General features: G+C 40.9%; 1 pseudogene across 1 annotated transcript in view; it reads right to left on the reverse strand.

Annotated features, from left to right (window-relative positions):
* Nucleotides 1-18,174, reverse strand: part of LOC145479967 (uncharacterized) — a 331,443-nt pseudogene that overhangs the window by 16,021 nt on the left and 297,248 nt on the right. Inside the window, exons 5-11 of the transcript XR_014048490.1 lie at nucleotides 17,150-17,787; nucleotides 16,426-16,656; nucleotides 15,264-15,420; nucleotides 13,478-13,653; nucleotides 9,979-10,602; nucleotides 1,846-2,076; nucleotides 743-896 (exon numbers count right to left, since the gene is read on the reverse strand). The product of XR_014048490.1 is annotated as an uncharacterized LOC145479967 (transcript). The remainder of the gene's footprint in view (nucleotides 1-742; nucleotides 897-1,845; nucleotides 2,077-9,978; nucleotides 10,603-13,477; nucleotides 13,654-15,263; nucleotides 15,421-16,425; nucleotides 16,657-17,149; nucleotides 17,788-18,174) is intronic.

Below are 18,174 nucleotides of genomic sequence, written 5' to 3' on the forward strand. Positions count from 1 at the left end.
GTCGAAATTTAAGGATTTGGTTTGGAAAAATGGTTATATTGTTAAGCCTAAAAAAATACGAAGAAGTATGAATAAAGGTAACCTTGCCTTGCTTCAGGTGTTTGTTTCCTTAGTTCCCTTGAGGTTTCCAGGCCGATTTATTGCAATTTAGGTGATTTTTAGAATATATATAGAGGACAAAGCAGTGAAGCTAAAACCTCCTAACTTGCAGTAAATCAGCTTAGAAACCTCCCGAGAACCAAGTCTGGAACAAATCATTGAATTTGGACTGTTGCATAACCTGAGTACTACTGTCTGTACAGGGACGCTCATTTGGAATCTTGGGCCACCTGTGATTATACTTTAATTTAGCACAGCCCCCGAGCAGGAGTAATCTTTCATATGTGCCAACCCCTGGAGCAAATGTCCGCCTTTTGTCCCGGGGGGGAAGAGTACTGCAAATTAATGAACTCAGTGTTTATCAGATCAAGAGAAACATTTCCGGTCCCCCATTCAAGTAGACTTCTAAAATCTTATTACTAATATACATAATTGGGACCATCGAAAAGGGACTTAGATTCACTAAAAACAGAGTATTCACAAATAAAGCTCAAAAAAGCTGATAAGGCTATGTTCCAATTGGACAAATGCATAGATCCAGAATAGATAGAAATTCATCCGAAGAGTAATGCCATCACATGACTCTACTCCACGTTAGATAAATGTAGCTGATATACTCAATCATTACAGCTATATTACTTACAGGCAATGTTTACTTTTTTCCACATCAAAATCCTGAAAGTAAATGTTCATCGACCAGCCTTCTGGAATAGGATATGTGGATACATTGTCCGTATTCCTTGGGTAGCTGACAGGATATCCTTCACTGGTCAGAAAGCCGATCTCTGGGCCATACTCTGTTAATACAAAGACGGTTTTCGTATGTTTCTTCAACGTTACAAGACACACATTTTAACTGACATTTTAGGGGAATGGACAGTTATTAACAAAGACCTAGCAAAAAAATATCCCAGCTTAATTTAAACCAAACTTGATATGACTTGAAGGATGAGAATTCATGTTTACTTTATTCGATTGTAATATAATAAAGTTGAGTATAGAATGGGATAAAACTGTTCTCATGGACGTCTTCAGAGTTTGGATATCGAGCTTTAGATTCAGCAATTAACTACTTTTCCCGTGTTTAGCCTCATCTAGACACATGAGGGGCCGAGAGAATTCCAGATAGTTACTCAAACCCAAGACGCAGGTTGAGGGTTTGCAAAACTGCTGAAAATTCTTTCAACTCCCTAAGTGTTTACGTGCGAATCTAAAATGTGATGAGAAACCGTGTTTACATACGCTCATTTAAACACGCCTATTGACCAATCAATGGGAGCGCGCGTACTATCTCAGTTATTTTATAAAATCTCTTTTAGAAGTAATTATTTGGCCATTTCTACAAGTAATTGACTCCTGACTCCCAGCATTGTCCAGAGGGGGAGGGGGAGTAAATTGGATTCTGGTTTTTATGGAAAAATAACAGTGTCTCAAACGTTATGGTCAGGATTGAGGGCATTCAAGATATGTCCTTAAGTGCGATCACTGCATAAGATGTCAGTTAAATCATGAGATGCTATGGCCAACGAATAGTCAGAAAGAGCTCTTTGATAACAATAAGGACAGCATGAAGCTTCACTTTAAGTTATAGCTCCCAACCCGTCGGTTTTGGCAGTACAGGGGCTTAGCGCATCGGACCCAGAGCGCCATTACAGGGCGTTTTCCGGAAGTTTACCTGGGACTGACTCTCAAGCATTGTACTTTATTTGACAAGAGAAGAGAGATTAGGCCAGAAAAAACTCTTACTTGTGAAATTGACTTGGAGTTCTTTCACATCTGTTCCATACTGGTTGATGGCCTGGCAGGTGTAGTTTCCATCCTTGTCCAGACGGATGGTTGCAGTGTTTGTTGTATTCACCAGTACTGTAGAGTTCCTTATCAGTGCTGTGTATATGGGAGGAGTTCCTCTGGCTGAACATGACAGCATGCCTCCTTGTATTGCTAACAGAGCAGCTGGGAATGTTACCGTTGGTGGAACTAATCGGTTAGAAATAAAAACCTTTTACCCTTAATGTTCATTGACTGAACCATGATACCTGCTTACATTGATTTTAAACAAATCACTTCTTACTGTGAGACATGCAAAAACTACGTCAAAACGTGGCTTTAGTTGACACAATGATGCACACATATATCTGACCGAATTCGCACAAACATGCCCACATTGACAGTCCCACCAAACAGAGGTCCTCTGAACACCCTCCCCCCCCCCCCCGGGCTAGGAGGTTGGCCCCTCAAGCATGCACGTGCGGTTGACCACTCCAGCAGGGTGCCATGTCAGCACAAAAGCCCAGCTCAAACAAGGTTACTTGAACTGAGTAAAATACCCAGAGACACAGTCAATATCAAAGTTATTTAAGAGTGCATCCACGGTAGGACCAGGCAGGGGCGGCACAAGCTATCTCGCCGATTTCGATGAAACTTGGCCAGTTTGAGGGGTTCACCCAAAACTACTTCAGTCTAAGTTTAAGAAAATTTGGTCAAAACCGGGGGGTAGTTGACCACACCCCTTGTTTTTTCAACAAAAATGACCAAATATAACCCCAAAAATGGTGAAAAGTAAAAAGCTCTACTGCTATAAGAATTCAACCAAATCTTTTCAAATTTTCAGTGAATGTTATCCTACCCAAAAACAATCTATTGTCTACGTTTCGTTCTTCTACGACTAGTTCCCATTACACAAGTCGTCTCAGACAAGACCCCCCTCTCACCCAATAGTGAAAACTGTTAAAATACCCAAAGTTTAGGCCAAAATATCTCCAATGCCGGAGCATGCTTCAAATAACGGAGCATACCGTCTGAAAGGTGGGACTTCATACTAACATTATCTGCAAAAAAATCTTTGGGCACTCACTGAACTATTCCACAAGAGGGCTGCAAACATTTCGTCCACCACAGGGTACCGGCGTCAATTTTTTTCATTATAACGCGCAAATTCGGTAATTATGACACAGCAACAGACAGAAAATGTCACAAAATGGTTACACACCATACACTTTAATGAAATAGAACCATTTCTATCTAATCGCTCAAAAAAAAAAAAAAAAAAAAAAAATTCGCCCACCACAGGGTACCCACGTCAATTTTTTTTTTTTTCCTTATAACGCGCTAATTCGGTAATAATGACATAGCAACAGACAGAAAATGCCGCAAAATGGTTACACACCATAAACTTTAATGAAATAGACCCATTTTGAAGGCTTTTGTTTGTCCTAAGCCATGAAAATAACAATCGGCGGCTTAATGATGGCCTCTATTATTGTATAAGTGAACTATGTGACAGGACTTACTCTTCGCTAAGTTAAACACGCGAGTCACAGAACACTATTAAAATGCTTACATTGTCCCTATTTGAACGTTAGAATGATTGTATAATGAAATTTGCTTTTGTTCGTCTAATAAAGGAATAATATATTTGCTTGAAACTTGCACGACTGACATCGCATCTTGATACAGTGTTGATACAGAAAACGTTATCAAAAAGACCTCGCTCTACTGCAAATATATTGATTGGCTTACGTCTCAATGTTGGTTGCCTAATATGCCTAAAAAGAAGAAAAGCGTTTGGCTGTAAAATAATCCCTGGAAATTACTTCCTGGCAAGCGCTTACATATTTGTAATTTGATAGCTTGATTTGATCTGCCATAATAACTACAAAGAGAACAAACTTTCGCCCTAAAAATACAAATTGATGCGCACGAATCGACTTGTTTTGTTTTCTTCTAAAATATGAAGTACATGTATAACGGTTTGGCGATACTAAATGTTGAATTGGGGCTTAGGATATGTAATAGACCTAATAGCCCAGATACATCAAAAGATTCACTGGCTTTCTATAAATAGACTGTTGATTACGAAAAGGCGTGCACGTGCATGGATGATATTTTAAAGTGTTTTATATCATTCGCAGTTTTTTCCCTTGAATTCTTTCGTCAGTGATGTAAAGGCGCACTTGAGAGAATTGCAATCAACATAATCATGTGTAGCCTCTGAAAGAGAGATGATACTTGCCTGTGTCACTTTGTTTGATGAGGAGGGTGAGGATATGGTTATTTGTCCAGAGCATCGCGCTTTACTTGGAGTAAAATAATGTCCTTCAAGAAAGTGCCAGCATCCGCTGCATGGCCGCCGTAAGGGAAAAGTATTCAGAAGGGTGAAGTTGAAAATTTCGAAAGAGATAAAGGAAACGTGGGACGTTTTGGTTCCCGTAGGCTCAGGAAAGCATGGCCACTAAATGTAAATACGGTTCTTATGCATGCTTTGGTTTCTTGGTGGTTTCGCCCCATTTAAGGGAATCAAGACATGTTTCGATTCTGGATTCCACGCAGTGGATTTCGGATTCCAGTCTTTGTCAGTGGAACTTGGGTTCCAGATTTCAATCGTTAGTGGGATTCCAGATTCCTTGAGCTGTATTCCTGCCGTAGCAATTGGAAAGAAGAAGCCTGAAAAAAATCAGGGCTTCAACAGAATTCGAACCCGTGACCTCCGCGATACCGGTGCGATGCTCTACCAACTGAGCTATGAAGCTACACATTGGGAGCGAGGTCAATTAGTTGAGTTTTACACAACAAAAGCAGTGAGGTCTGTATCAAAACAAGGTCAACTCCAGCCTCGCTGCCATTCAAAGGCCAGGTCACTGAGCACACAACTGTAAAATGGTCTATTGTTTTATTGATAAACGCAATGTTAGAGTGGAAAGGAGTTTCTTTTTTCTTTCTTTCTTTTTTGTGGGAAGGGGGGAGGATGGAAGATCTTGTAAGAGATTAGTTATAAGTTATAGGGTATAATATTTATTTCGGATAAGAAAAACAAACAAATAGGCAATTGTGTGGTGAATTTTGATCTACAAGAGTTTTATTCTATTTTGAAATCTTCCAAGTCAGTTTGCCTTTCCGTTGTTTTCTTTTTTAGTATGTTAGCTAGATTACCTTCTCACAGGAGCCCAAGGTCATAGGCTCCTGCTGCTAATCGATCATTTTTTCCAGGAGAGGCGTAAAGCAGGACACTTCTCTCAAAAGCTACAGTGACTATATTGCAGGCTGTTATCATTGCGCATTTCTTCTTCTCAGTCTTCCAAACCTTGCACAGCGCGTTAGTGTCCGCACAGCTCGTTATGACTTCAGTGAGGCCTAAGCTGGGCTGTGGCCGCCGAGCTGCCGCCCTGAATATTAGGGGCTACATTAATGTGGACAATGACGTCAGGACAGCCAGTGATATGAAAGCTGCTATCGACTGGCAGTGGGGCATCAAAGGTTGCTACTCAGTGGTGCGCAAGGTTGACGAAAGGTCCCAAAACATGACCAAGTACTCGCTTAGTGCCACACAGTCTTTGATCATCGCTTGTCGGGCCCACAATGTCGGACCTCGAAAGGTTTTTTTTCCGCGGCGTCGCTGGCTCTTCTCGCCACCTCTCAAGGCCCGACGAACTTACAAGTTTACCAGGCGTTCAATAGTCCTGACATGCTGACTGGTGTCTTCCGTGCCCCTTCCAGCACGAGGGAAAAGCAGCCTGCAGTACCTCCAATGAAGCCTATAGCCGTAGAAGGGTTTCAGCTCGAAGAAGAAGAGAGTGTGGTCTTTCATTGCCCAGAGGAGGGTTGTATAAAGGTTTACCAAAGTCACAGCAGCCTTCAGCGACACCCTGATGCCGGGAAACACCTTCTGGCGTTAGAGAGAGAAAGAAAGAGTCCACGTACAACGTGATAAAGAAAAAGTGGGCAGAGACGTGCAAGTCAATTTCTGGTAGCTACATGGAAGCAGCTCATCCGCCCACGTCTGCATCTGCCTCAGTTTCCCCAGCCAGTCGAAACTAACGCACCGCCAACAGCTGACATGGGCTGGGCACTAAAAAAGACCAAGAAGTCTGCTCATTTCACCACCAAAGTGCGCCAATATTTGCGTGAAGTATTCCTCAAGGAGAGGACACTGGGAATAAAGCAACGGCTGAGGATATAGCAGCACGAATGAGGTCCATGCAAACCGCTGAGGAAACGAAGGTGTTCACCAAAGACGAGTGGCTGACATCTACCCAGATTTCCAGAAATTACAGTAGATTGGCCGCATTAAACAGGAGTGGGGCTCTTCATAGATCAGAGGAGGCGAGGCCAGCACCGGCAGAACCGGTACCCAAGGAAGCAGAAAGCGAAGATGAGAAGGAAGACCCGTACGTGGCTGATGCTCTCATCATTAGAACACGGCTTCAAATCAGGAGGGAGCTAGAGCTGTAACTTCACTTTCGATCAGAGTGTTTATCTGCTTATTCATATTTATTTTGACTTTTCTCTTTAATAGTTTTTCCAAAGGCCAGTTCTTTAGGGCTCAGGTCACAAAAACATGCAGTTGATATTGTTTTCAGTATTGCGAGGTCTTTCTGATAAAGTTTTCTGCATCAAGATGTGATGTGGCGTGGAAGTTTCAAGCAAATGTATTATTCCTTTATGAGACGAACAAAAGCAAATTTCATTATAAAATCATTCTAACGTTCAAATAGACAATGTGAGCATTTTGATTCGCGTGTTTGACTAAGCAAAGAGTAAGCCCTGCGAGTGCTTATACAATAATAGAGGCCATCATTAAGTCGCCGATTGTTATTTTCATGGCTTAGGACAAACAAAAGCCTTCAAAATGGTTCTATTTCATTAAAGTTTATGGTGTGGGATTATTTTACAGCCAAACGCTTTTCTTCTTTTTAGGCATATTAGGCAATCAACATTGAGACGTAAGCCAATCAATATATTTGCAGTAGAGCGAGGTCTTTTTGATAACGTTTTCTGTATCAACACTGTATCAAGATGCGATGTCAGTTGTGCAAGTTTCAAGCAATTATATTATTCCTTTATTAGACGAACAAAAGCAAATTTCATTATACAATCATTCTAACGTTCAAATAGGGACAATGTAAGCATTTTAATAGTGTTCTGTGACTCGCGCGTTTAACTTAGCAAAGAGTAAGTCCTGTCACATAGTTCACTTATACAATAATAGAGGCCATCATTAAGCCGCCGATTGTTATTTTCATGGCTTAGGACAAACAAAAGCCTTCAAAATGGGTCTATTTCATTAAAGTTTATGGTGTGTAACCATTTTGCGGCATTTTCAGTCTGTTGCTATGTCATTATTGCCGAATTAGCGCGTTATAAGGAAAAAAAAATTGACGTGGCTACCCTGTGGTGGGCGATTTTCTTTTTTTTTTTTTTTTGAGCGATTAGATAGAAATGGTTCTATTTCATTAAAGTGTATGGTGTGTAACCATTTTGTGACATTTTCTGTCTGTTGCTGTGTCATAATTACCGAATTTGCGCGTTATAATGAAAAAAATTGACGCCGGTACCCTGTGGTGGACGAAATGTTTGCAGCCCTCTTGTGGAATAGTTCAGTGAGTGCCCAAAGATTTTTTTGCAGATAATGTTAGTATGAAGTCCCACCTTTCAGACGGTATGCTCCGTTATTTGAAGCATGCTCCGCCATTGGAGATACTTTGCCCTAAACTTTGGGTATTTTAACAGTTTTCACTATTGGGTGAGAGGGGGGTCTTGTCTGAGACGACTTGTGTAATAGGAACTAGTCAAAGAAGGACGAAACGTAGAAAGTAGATTGTCTTTGGGTAGGACAACATTCACTGAAAATTTGAAAAGATTTGGTTGAATTCTTATAGCAGTAGAGCTTTTTACTTTTTACCATTTTTGGGGTTATTTTTGGTCATTTTGTTAAAAAAACAAGGGGGGTGGTCAACTCCCTCCGGTTTTGACCAAATTTTCTTAAACTTAGACTGAAGTAGTTTTGGGTGAACCCCTTCAAACTGGCCAAGTTTCATCGAAATCGGCGAGATAGCTTGTGCCGCCCCTGCCTGGTCCTATCTTGGATGCACTCTTAACACTGAAAACTCGAAGTCTAGCTAGCTGAGGGTGTCAATACAAGACACCCTCCTCTTCCCCCTGCTTTTGACAGCTGGCCACCAGCAAACCGTCAGCAGATAGGCTTTCCTGGGCCACGTGCCCAGCCTGGCCTTAACGGAAACATGTACCGTGTTTCCATCGAGTTTTAGTATAAATCTACTAGCATTCTATCATGAATGCTGTTCTCTGATTGGCTACGCTACCCACTATCTATTTTGGAATAGACAGTGAGTAGCGTCGCAGTGTAACCTTGCTAACAAAATAATGGCCGCTTCTTGGCGTTTTCGAAGTGTAAGTGAAGAGTGCTTTGATAAAGTTTTGAACGACTAATAGATTTATACTAAAACATTTAGATTATTCACTCTTGATTTCTCTGCGTGATAGTTGACGAGGGCGCCACGCGATAGAAATCTCCAACTTATAATCTAATTGTTTAATAGAGACACGAGTGGAAGTTTGGGAGAACGAGGAATGTTGTAGGAACACGAGCCGCAGGCGAATGTCTCCACAGCTTTTTCGAGTTCTCCCAAACTTTCACGAGTGCTCCTATAACTCGATAGAAAGACGGAGAACATGTTTTCTATTTCTTTTAGAAAACCCTGCGACGGAAAAAAGGAAAACAACTTGTTAACTTTGATTATCAAGATGTAAATTCTCTTTGCTCGCGCCATCATTACATCAACAGTTCGTGCTAGTTCCGTTTTTCTATCGAGTTTTAGTATAATTCTACTAGCGTTCTATCACGAATGCCATTCTCTGATTGGCTACATTACTCTCTATCTATTCTGTGATAGATAGTGAGCAGCGTAGCAGTGTGCCCTTGTTAACAAAATGACGGCCGTTTCTTGGCGTTTTCGAAGTGTCTGTGAAAAGGATTTAGATAAAATTCTGAACGGCTATTAGATTTATGCATCAGTCAATTGCAGCAGTGCCCATTCGGCCCCCCAGCTTTCCTCTAGCAAACTGTTTAAAACAAATATAAAGAAATAAATATAATCAGAATCAACTAACACGTACTGTTGTCCTTGAAGTCTTACCGTTGCATTAAAATACTGAACAGCTGACCGTTTTATTCACTGATTAATTAAAAAACTGCGGAGGTGTTGAAAGGCGACGATCCCGAGGGCGAGGCATTTGCCCTCTTTCTTCGCCTCCACCCCGGGGCATTTAGACGGCTTATGTGTCCCCACCCCGGGAAATTTGCCCATTTAAAAAAAAAAAAAATGCTAATGCCCGGGGGTTAGCCCGGGGGAGGGGATTGGCGCTGCTGGAATTGACTGATGCATTATACTAAAACAATTAGATTATTCGCTCTCGATTTCTATGCGTGATAGTTGACTCGGGCTGCGCCCTCGTAAACTATCACGCGATAGAAATCTCGAGCTCATAATTTAATTGTTTAATAGAAACACGATTTCTAACCAATCAGCGAGGGGATTTTCTTAGGACTGTTTTCTAAATATATATAGTATATGTGCAGTAAGGTCAAGTTGCAAGTTTAAAACAACCCAGGCCAGAAAAAAAAAAAAAAAACTTCTGATACGTGTGAGATAATTATAAAATTTGAACTGCGCATGAAGTGTGAAGTGAAGAAATGATCCTGGCAATAGATTACCATTTAACAACTCTAATTTCTTTCATTTTTTGCTCAAATGTAGCTATTACGTGGAAAGAAAGCTGATGTAGTTTGTTTTCGCCAGAAGTCCTTTCATGACAGAGCTCTAAAAGATGGCCAAGACATTGCCTCTAATGGCCTTAAGAAAGGGATAGTGTATATCACTTTTTAGCGTGGGGACATACATGCAGACATTCAGTACATTCTCCGGTTCTATTGATCAGTTCTTTTGTCTTCTAACGAGACGTTGTTTTGGGAAACGGGTGTCTGCTACCTCTTGCCAAGTTGGCCAATAACAGGAGTTTTATTAATTTAGGGAATCATTGGACAGGGTAAGGAGACAAATATTTCGGGACAAGTGCAGCTACCTTGTCTTATCGATGTTTGTATCTGCGCCTCATGCAGTGCGACATCGTAAACCTTCATTTCCGCGATTTTCCCTTTGAAGTTCTTATTGTTAACACTTCTAGTCCCCATTCGAACGTTGGTTTTGATGGTTGCAATCGAATAACGTTTGCCAATGATTTGCGAGACACTTAAATGTCCGTTGATATACAGCGAGTTATTTCTGGTGTTGTGATCATAGCTTGCTGCAACATGAACCCACTTCCTTGCTGGGAGAACCTCAGGAGTTGTCATACCAGTCAAATGATAAGGATGTCCCCTTTGCACGATTTGATTAAATAATTTGCTGTTCGCAATCGCAACGACTCCATAATCAATAACTCCGTAGCTGAATAGTGGTCCATCTTGGCCTCTGGGTTGAACCCAGCACATCAGTGTGAATGAGAACTGGGTGTCTGGGCCCCCTTTATTCGGAAACTCAATGTAGCTGCTATCAGTGCCATAAAACATGTACGCTCCGCCTGGTTCGTTGTAGGGTCCATTTGTAATAGCAACATCCCCCATGATTCCCTCTGGCTGTCTGTTCTCTTTTTCTGCAGCTCTATAGCGAGCATTCAAGGGGTAGAAGATGACAGGTTCTGGCACAGCTATGAATAAAAAAAACCATTATTTTATTTTACATCGTCACATATATAACATGAAATACGATAGCAGTAATAGTATTCTATAGGACAGGAATTTCCGAGTTGGTTCTCTGTGGTCATCTTATCCCGCCGTTTGAAGTGCTATTCGGAGTTGAATTTCCTCCCAAAGACGGACATTTATGTAGCCGAAAATTATTTAAAAGTTAACGACTGGCCACAAAGAAAAAATGAACTTTGTTTCCCGGAGATCCTACCACTCCACTCAAGGGTCGTGGGAGTTGTGAACACCTTCTTATCATTGCACTAAAACGTATCACGTGATGTGCTTCGAAATTGTATATTCCTTTCACTAACGCCTTATGGCGACAACAGCTTGAACCTGGTGTATCACCCATAAATGTAATAAAAACCATAAACGTAATACCAACCATAAATGTAATAAAAATTGGCCATAAATGTTATACTGACCATAAATGTAATAACTTTTAGCCACAAATGTAATAAAATTCCACTATCCATAAATGTAATAAACTTTGACCATAAATGGACTAAACTGACCAACCATAAATGTTATACAGCTTAAGCATAAATGTAACAAACTGCCTATTACCCCTGAGTCAAGGGACATTCGTACAGGGAGGACCGGGGTGCCCCAAATCAAACTGGAGGAATCACTGCTACAGCATGGTTTCTGCCCAGAAGCCAAAATCCGAAAAGGCATCATTACTGTCCCTGTGAACATTTCGAAATCATTAAGTATATATACCAGAAGAAATCTCGGGTGGTCTAAAATAATTGCTCTTGAAGTGTTTGCAAGACAGAAGAGAAGAGATAGAATTCCAGTCAAACATCAACTTACAGAGAATAAGCCTCCTTTAATTTGAAATTTCTTGTGGATGGCTCCGTTTTGTATTCAGTCAAGTGAATGGGGGAAGTGGCACCATGTAAAACAAGATCACTATGTTTTGGCCAAAGTTAATTGTAGTCCAGGTGTATGTATTTTTATTTGAACCAGGATAGATATATTTGATATCCTACCAGCCACATGGGCCATGTATGAGAGGCGCGGTGGCCTCATGGTTAGTGCGCTCGTCTCCGGATCGAGCGGTCCGGGTTCGAGCCCTGGCCGGGGACATTGTGTTGTGCTCTTGGGTAAGACACTTTACTCCCACAGTGCCCCTTTCCACCCAAGTGTATGAATGGGTACCGGCAAACTTAATGCTGGGGGTAACCCTGCGATGGACTAGCATCCCATCCAGGGGGGAGTAGAAATACTCTTAGTCGCTTCATGCTACAGAAACCGAGATAAGCTTCGGCCTGGTGGGCCACTTGGCTCATATGCAGACTTTACCTTTTACATGGGCCATATACGGATAAAACACTGAAGAAAACTATAGAAAAAAGCCTGGTTTATTACAACGTGAACTCAACAACTAATACCTAAAGAAATCGTGTAAAGATCCAGGTTTGTATTAACATCACAACTATATATGTGAAAAATACTCTTTAACTGTCGTCAGCCTGAGTGCCTACATGTAAGAAAATCCAGATACGCCTTCGTTTTCGGTCCGATACTATTTTTTCATTATTTGCTTCTTTTAAAGTTGGATGGCTAGCCACCCAATCCACTCCTGGCAAATGAATTCTAAAAGAATGATTAAGTCTTAAGCGAGTGAAACAAATGAAGGTAGAAGTTTGAACCAGAAGAGATAATACTTGGCTGTGTCAGTTTTAATTTCGCCTGAAGCGAGGGTGTTCCAAAATTTTCTCACTTTCATTGCCTTTGAAATTACTCTAACAACCTCAATCTTCTTCAAATGTATGAAACTTTATCAACTCCCAGCATTTCAATTAAGTACACTTGAACATCATCAACTACCAATACCTCAAAACAACTTATTGTAGACCACTCGAGATCTCGTCTGGTATATAGACTCCACAGACTAGAATGATGGCTTCTCGGGTTTTGGGCTCTGGGTCAAAATGGTGCTGCGAGAAATGAGTCCTCCAAATTGATGTACAGGCCCCCTGTCCTCCCTGTACTTAGCCTGTTCCAGGAAATGGGCGAGCGAGAGAAAAACAACTGGAAATAAGGCGTCTTCGTTCACCCCCGACTATTCGAGAGCCTGGAACAGGCTACTCAGCACGAAATAAGAGAATGGCAGGTAGTTTATTACATTTATGGTTAAGCCATATTACATTTATGGTTGTTCAGTTTATTACATTAATGGTCAAGTCTTATTACATTTATGGTTGAGAGATTTATGACATTCCCATCTTGCGATCTCTCGTAAACACTTCGTATTGTCCAGATACAAACAATCCAATTTCAAAAAATCGAAGTTCAGGTTTTCTACAACAAGTACACAATGCTATGAGGAAGTGAAAAGAAATCGAACTAATCGATAAGCAGAAAGTGTCACAATACGGCTTGATAATAAACGTCCACTTCAATCATCGACAACTACTTGCGTTAGACTACTCACACGTGACTGACACATGACACACCGGACGCGGGTCCGTAATACGTGCAAAACCGTAGCTACAGGAACCAAGACTCGCTTTGAGAAAGAGGCTAAAGATAAAGCATTAACTCAACACCTCCATTAACTCGAAAGGCCTTCAAGCATCAAACTCCTCGCCAATTACCATTTCTTAAAGAGTGGCAAAACAGCTGTGAAATTCATTTGCCACCACAAGTTCCATGACAATGTCAGGAGCCTATGACAATGATTAAAAAAACCTGTTTTGGCGCATTGGAAATCGGAAATTCGTGTTTCAATTTTCGCCGTGGAATTAAAATTTTGGGAATTATTTAAGAGGGAGATAAACATGGTAAACTTGGTAAGCTTAATCACTTCTTTATGATCTCACTTACCGTGTGGTGAAACCAGAGTGAAGACTAACCGATATCCCCTTTGTTCAGCCTTGTCGTCTGATTTAAATAATATTTTCACTTGGTCTCCTGTCACTAGGAGATTTTTGCCGGTCATGTTACCACAGTAGAAGCCAAACATTGTTCCCATCCCGTCCGTAATTCTCAAAGAGTCTTTGCTACAAAGAAAGGTAAATAATGTTCTAGACCCAGCCGCTAAACTGAGTTACTTGTGACACTCGTGAGACATTCCAAAATATATAATTCCAATTAATAAATACATAATCCCTGGCAATAAGATGTGTCTTAATTCATTAACAATTGATTCATGCTTTAGCGTGGATTATCTTATTGTGATGCACGCAGTGAGTTTGGAGAGCAGAAAAGCAACGTAAGAGTTGCTCGAGGTGAAAAGAAAGCAGCTGTAGCTTCTTGAGTGCAGTCCAAACAAAATGATGTGTCCGAGCACGGGAAACGATCGGGGGAAGGGGCACTTCCTATAATAGCCTGTACAGAGAGGCTCCGCCTGAAAGGGGTAACCTTTCTCAGGCTTCACATACTTAAAAGGGAAGGAATTTCAAAAGGTGAGGTATATGAAAAGGTAGGGAAATCTGTCATTTAGTTATTTCATAGGGCCTTTAATTAAAACATTTTTAATAGACGCCCTTCATGGCTGTATCATTTATTTTATTAAGTACCACCAGGAGCCCATGATGGCCTCCCGGCACTACATGAAAATGATAAGATTTCCTTTTCAGTGATTTAGTCACAATACGGTCCAATTATGAAAGCATGTGAAAGGGGTACCTTTTTTCAATTAACGGTATACAAAAGGCTTACCTTTTCTGGCAAAAAGGGACACAAAAGTGTAAGGGGTTGGACCCCCTCCCCCTCGCCCTCGGAAGAACGATCTTCACGAAACGAAATAGAATGACCAAATTTTGAAACAAAGACAGTTTAAAAAAGGAAATGATAACCTACAAATACAAGGATGCTTTTGCATATTATTTTTATACCAAGGGTGGATCAAGCCCCTGTACATACTGTAGTACTCAGGTTATGCAACAGTCCAAATTTAAGGATTTGTTTTGGAAAAACGGTTATTAAGCCTTAAATATACGAAGGAGTGTGAAGAAAGATAACTCTACCTTGCTTCAGGTGTGTGTTTACTTAGTTTCTATGCATGAGCTTTCCAGGCCGACTTATTGCAATTTAGGTGATTTTTAGGATTCATAGAGGACAAAGCAGTGAAGCTAAAAACCTCCTAAATTACAATGGAATAGTTTAGAAACCTCAGAACCCAGTCGGGAACAAATCCTTAAATTTGGACTGTTGCGTAACCTGAGTACTACTGTTTGTACAGGGACGCACATTTGGAACCTTGGGCCACCTGTGATTATACTATAATTAAGCAGGAGTAATATTTCATATGCCCCAACCCCCTGGAGCAAATGACCGCCTATTGTCCGGGGGGAAGGGTACTGCAAATTAATGAAATTAGTGTTGATCAGATCAAGAGAAACATTTCCGGTCCCACATTCAAGTACACTTTTAAAATCTTAGCACTAATAAACGTAATTTGGACCATCGTAAAGGGAGTTAGATTCACTAAAAACAGAGCATTTACAAATAAAGCTCAAAAAAGCTGATAAGGCTATGTTCGCACTGGACAAATGCATAGATCCAGAATAGATAGAGATTCATCCGAAGTGTAACACCATCACATGACTCTACTCCACATTAGATAAATGTAGCTGATACACTCAATCATCACAGCTATATCACTTACAGGCAATGTTTACTTTCTTCCACATCAAAATCCTGAAAGTAAATGTTCATCGACCAGCCTTCTGGAATAGGATATGCAGGTGATATATTGTCCGTCTTCCTTGGATAGCTGGAAGGATATCCTTCACTGGTCAGAAAGCCGATCTCTGGGCCATATTCTGTTAATACAAAGACAGTTTTTGTATGTTTCTTTAACGTTACAAGGCGCACATTTTAACCAACATTTTAGGGGAATGGACATCCATTAACAAAGGCCCAGCAATAATCTCTCCCAGCTTAATTTAAACCAAACTTGATATGACTTGAAGGATGAGAATTCATGTTTACTTTATTCGACTGTTGTATAATAAAGTTGAGTATAAAATGGGATAAAACTGTTCTCATGGACGTCTTCAAAGTATGGAGAAGGGGCTTCAGATTTAGCAATTGAATACTTTCTCTGTGTTTATGTAGCCTCATCTAAACACGTGAGGAGCTGGGAGAATTCGAGATAGGTACTCAAATCCAAGACGCAGGTCGAGGGCTTGCAAAACTTTTGAGAATTCTTTCAACTTTCCAAGTGTTTAGATGAAGCTACGTTTACACGGAAAAAGTACTCTACTGATTTTATTAAATAGCTCTTAAAAATACGTGAGGATCTAAAACGTCATGTGCAACCCGTATTTACATACGCTCATTTAGACACGCCTATCGACCAATCAATGGGAGTGCGCGTACTATCTCAAGTATTTTATAAAATCTCTTTTAGAAGTAATTATTTGGCCATTTCTACAATTCATTGACTCCTGACACCCAGCATTGTTCAGAGGGGGAAGGGGAGTAAATTGGATTCTGGTTTTTATGGAAAAATAACAGTGTCTCAAACGTTATGGCCAGGATTGAAGGTATTCAAGATACGTCCTTAAGTGCGATCACTGCATGAGATGTCAGTTAAATCAAGAGATGCTATGGCCAACGAATAGTCAGAAAGAACTCTTTGATAACAATGTGGACAGCATGGAGCTTCACTTTATGTTATAGTCTCCAACCCGTTCATTTCGTGCATTACAGGTACTTAGTGCTTTGTACCCAGCGCGTTTTCTCGAAGTTTACCAGGGACTCACCCTCAAGCATTGTACTTTACTTGACAAGAAAAGAGAGATTAGGCCAGAAAAAACTCTTACTTGTGAAATTGACTTGGAGTTCTTTCACGTCAGTTCCATACTGGTTGACGGCCTGGCAGGTGTAGTTTCCATCCTTGTCCAGACGGATGGTTGCAGTGTTTGTTGTATTCACCAGTACTGTAGAGTTCCACATCAGTGCTGTGTATATGGGAAGAGTTCCTCTGGCTGAACATGACAGCATGCCTCCTTGTACTGCTAACAGAGCAGCTGGGAATGTTATCGTTGGTGGAACTAATCAGTTAGAAATAAAAAGAACTTTTACCTTTAATGTTCATTGACTGACCATACCTGCTTACATTATTTTCAAGCAAATCACATCTTGCTGTGATCGAGGCACAGCTAACGTCAAAATGTGGTTTTAGTTGACACAATGATGCACGCATGTATATATTTGTAAATTAAGGTCAAGGTGCGTGCTGAAAACAACCCATGAGAGAATTCTAAAAGGTGGCCAAGACATTGACTTTAATGGCCTTAAAACGATACTGCATGTCACTTTTAGCGTGCGAAGGTACACGCAGACTTATTTTCGGACGACGTGAAACAACAGAAATGAAGAAATCTGTCTACTCTCACAGGCTTGTCTGTTCTCGATATTCTCGGGTTCTTTTAATCATTTCTTTTGTCCTCTGCGAGACCCTGTTTTGCGAAGCGGTATCCTGAAATGGGTGTCTGTTACCCCTTGCGAAGTGGAAGGGAAGAAGTGCATATTGTTTTCAGTTACCTTGTATTATCGATGTTTGTATCTGTGCCTCGTTTAGTGCGACGTCGTAAACCTTCATTTCCGCAATTTTCCCTTTGAAATATGAAATGCCAAATTTAACCCCCACTCGAACTCTCTGGAAAGCGGTTGCAATCTCATAACCTGTGCCAATGTTTTGCGAGGCTCTCAAATGTCCGTTGATATACAGCGAGTTATTTCCGCTGTTGTGATCGTAACTTGCTGCAACATGAACCCACTTTCCTGCTGGAAGTACCTCAGTTGTGATGGTAGTTAGTTTTTTTTTTTCTTTTTTTTAAGTTTAGTTTTTTTGTTGACGATTCGATTATGGAATTTGCCGTGCTTAATCTTGATACAGACAGTGAGACCAGAAACTCCGTAGCTGAATAGTGGTCCATCTTGGCCTACGGGTTGAACCCAGTACATCAGTGTGATTGAGAACCGAGTGTCCAGACCCCCTTTATTCGGAAACTCGATGTAGCTACTTGCAGTGCCATAAAACATGTACGCTCCGCCTGGTTCGTTGTAGGGTCCATTTGTAATCGCAACATCTCCCAGGGTTCCCTTTAGTTGCCTGTTCTCTTTTTCTGTGGCTTTATAGCGAGCATTCAAGGGGTAGAAGGCAACAGGTTCTGGAACAGCTAAGAGTAAAAAATAAACCTTTTTTTACATCGCCAGAAATAACATGAAAATACGATAGCAGTAGAAACATTCTATAGGACAGGAATTTCCGAGTTGGTTTTCTATGGTCATTTTAACCCGCCTTTTGGAGTTGACCATTTGGTGTCGAATCTGCTTCTGCACGGGACTCATATGGCCTCAAAGGTAGCTAACGACTGGCCACATGAAAAAAGTGAATTTTAATTTGTTTCCCGGAGACCCTACCACCCGACACAAGGGTCCTGGGTGTTATATCATGAACACCATCCTATTATTGGACTAGAACGTATCACTTGACTTGCACCAAAACTGTCTAACTCCCGATGGCTAGCCTACATAGCTGCGGGATTTTGCGCGCGAGAGCTTTT

Source organism: Orbicella franksi, chromosome 1, assembly GCF_964199315.1.
Source record: "Orbicella franksi chromosome 1, jaOrbFran1.1, whole genome shotgun sequence".
NCBI lineage: Eukaryota > Metazoa > Cnidaria > Anthozoa > Scleractinia > Merulinidae > Orbicella > Orbicella franksi.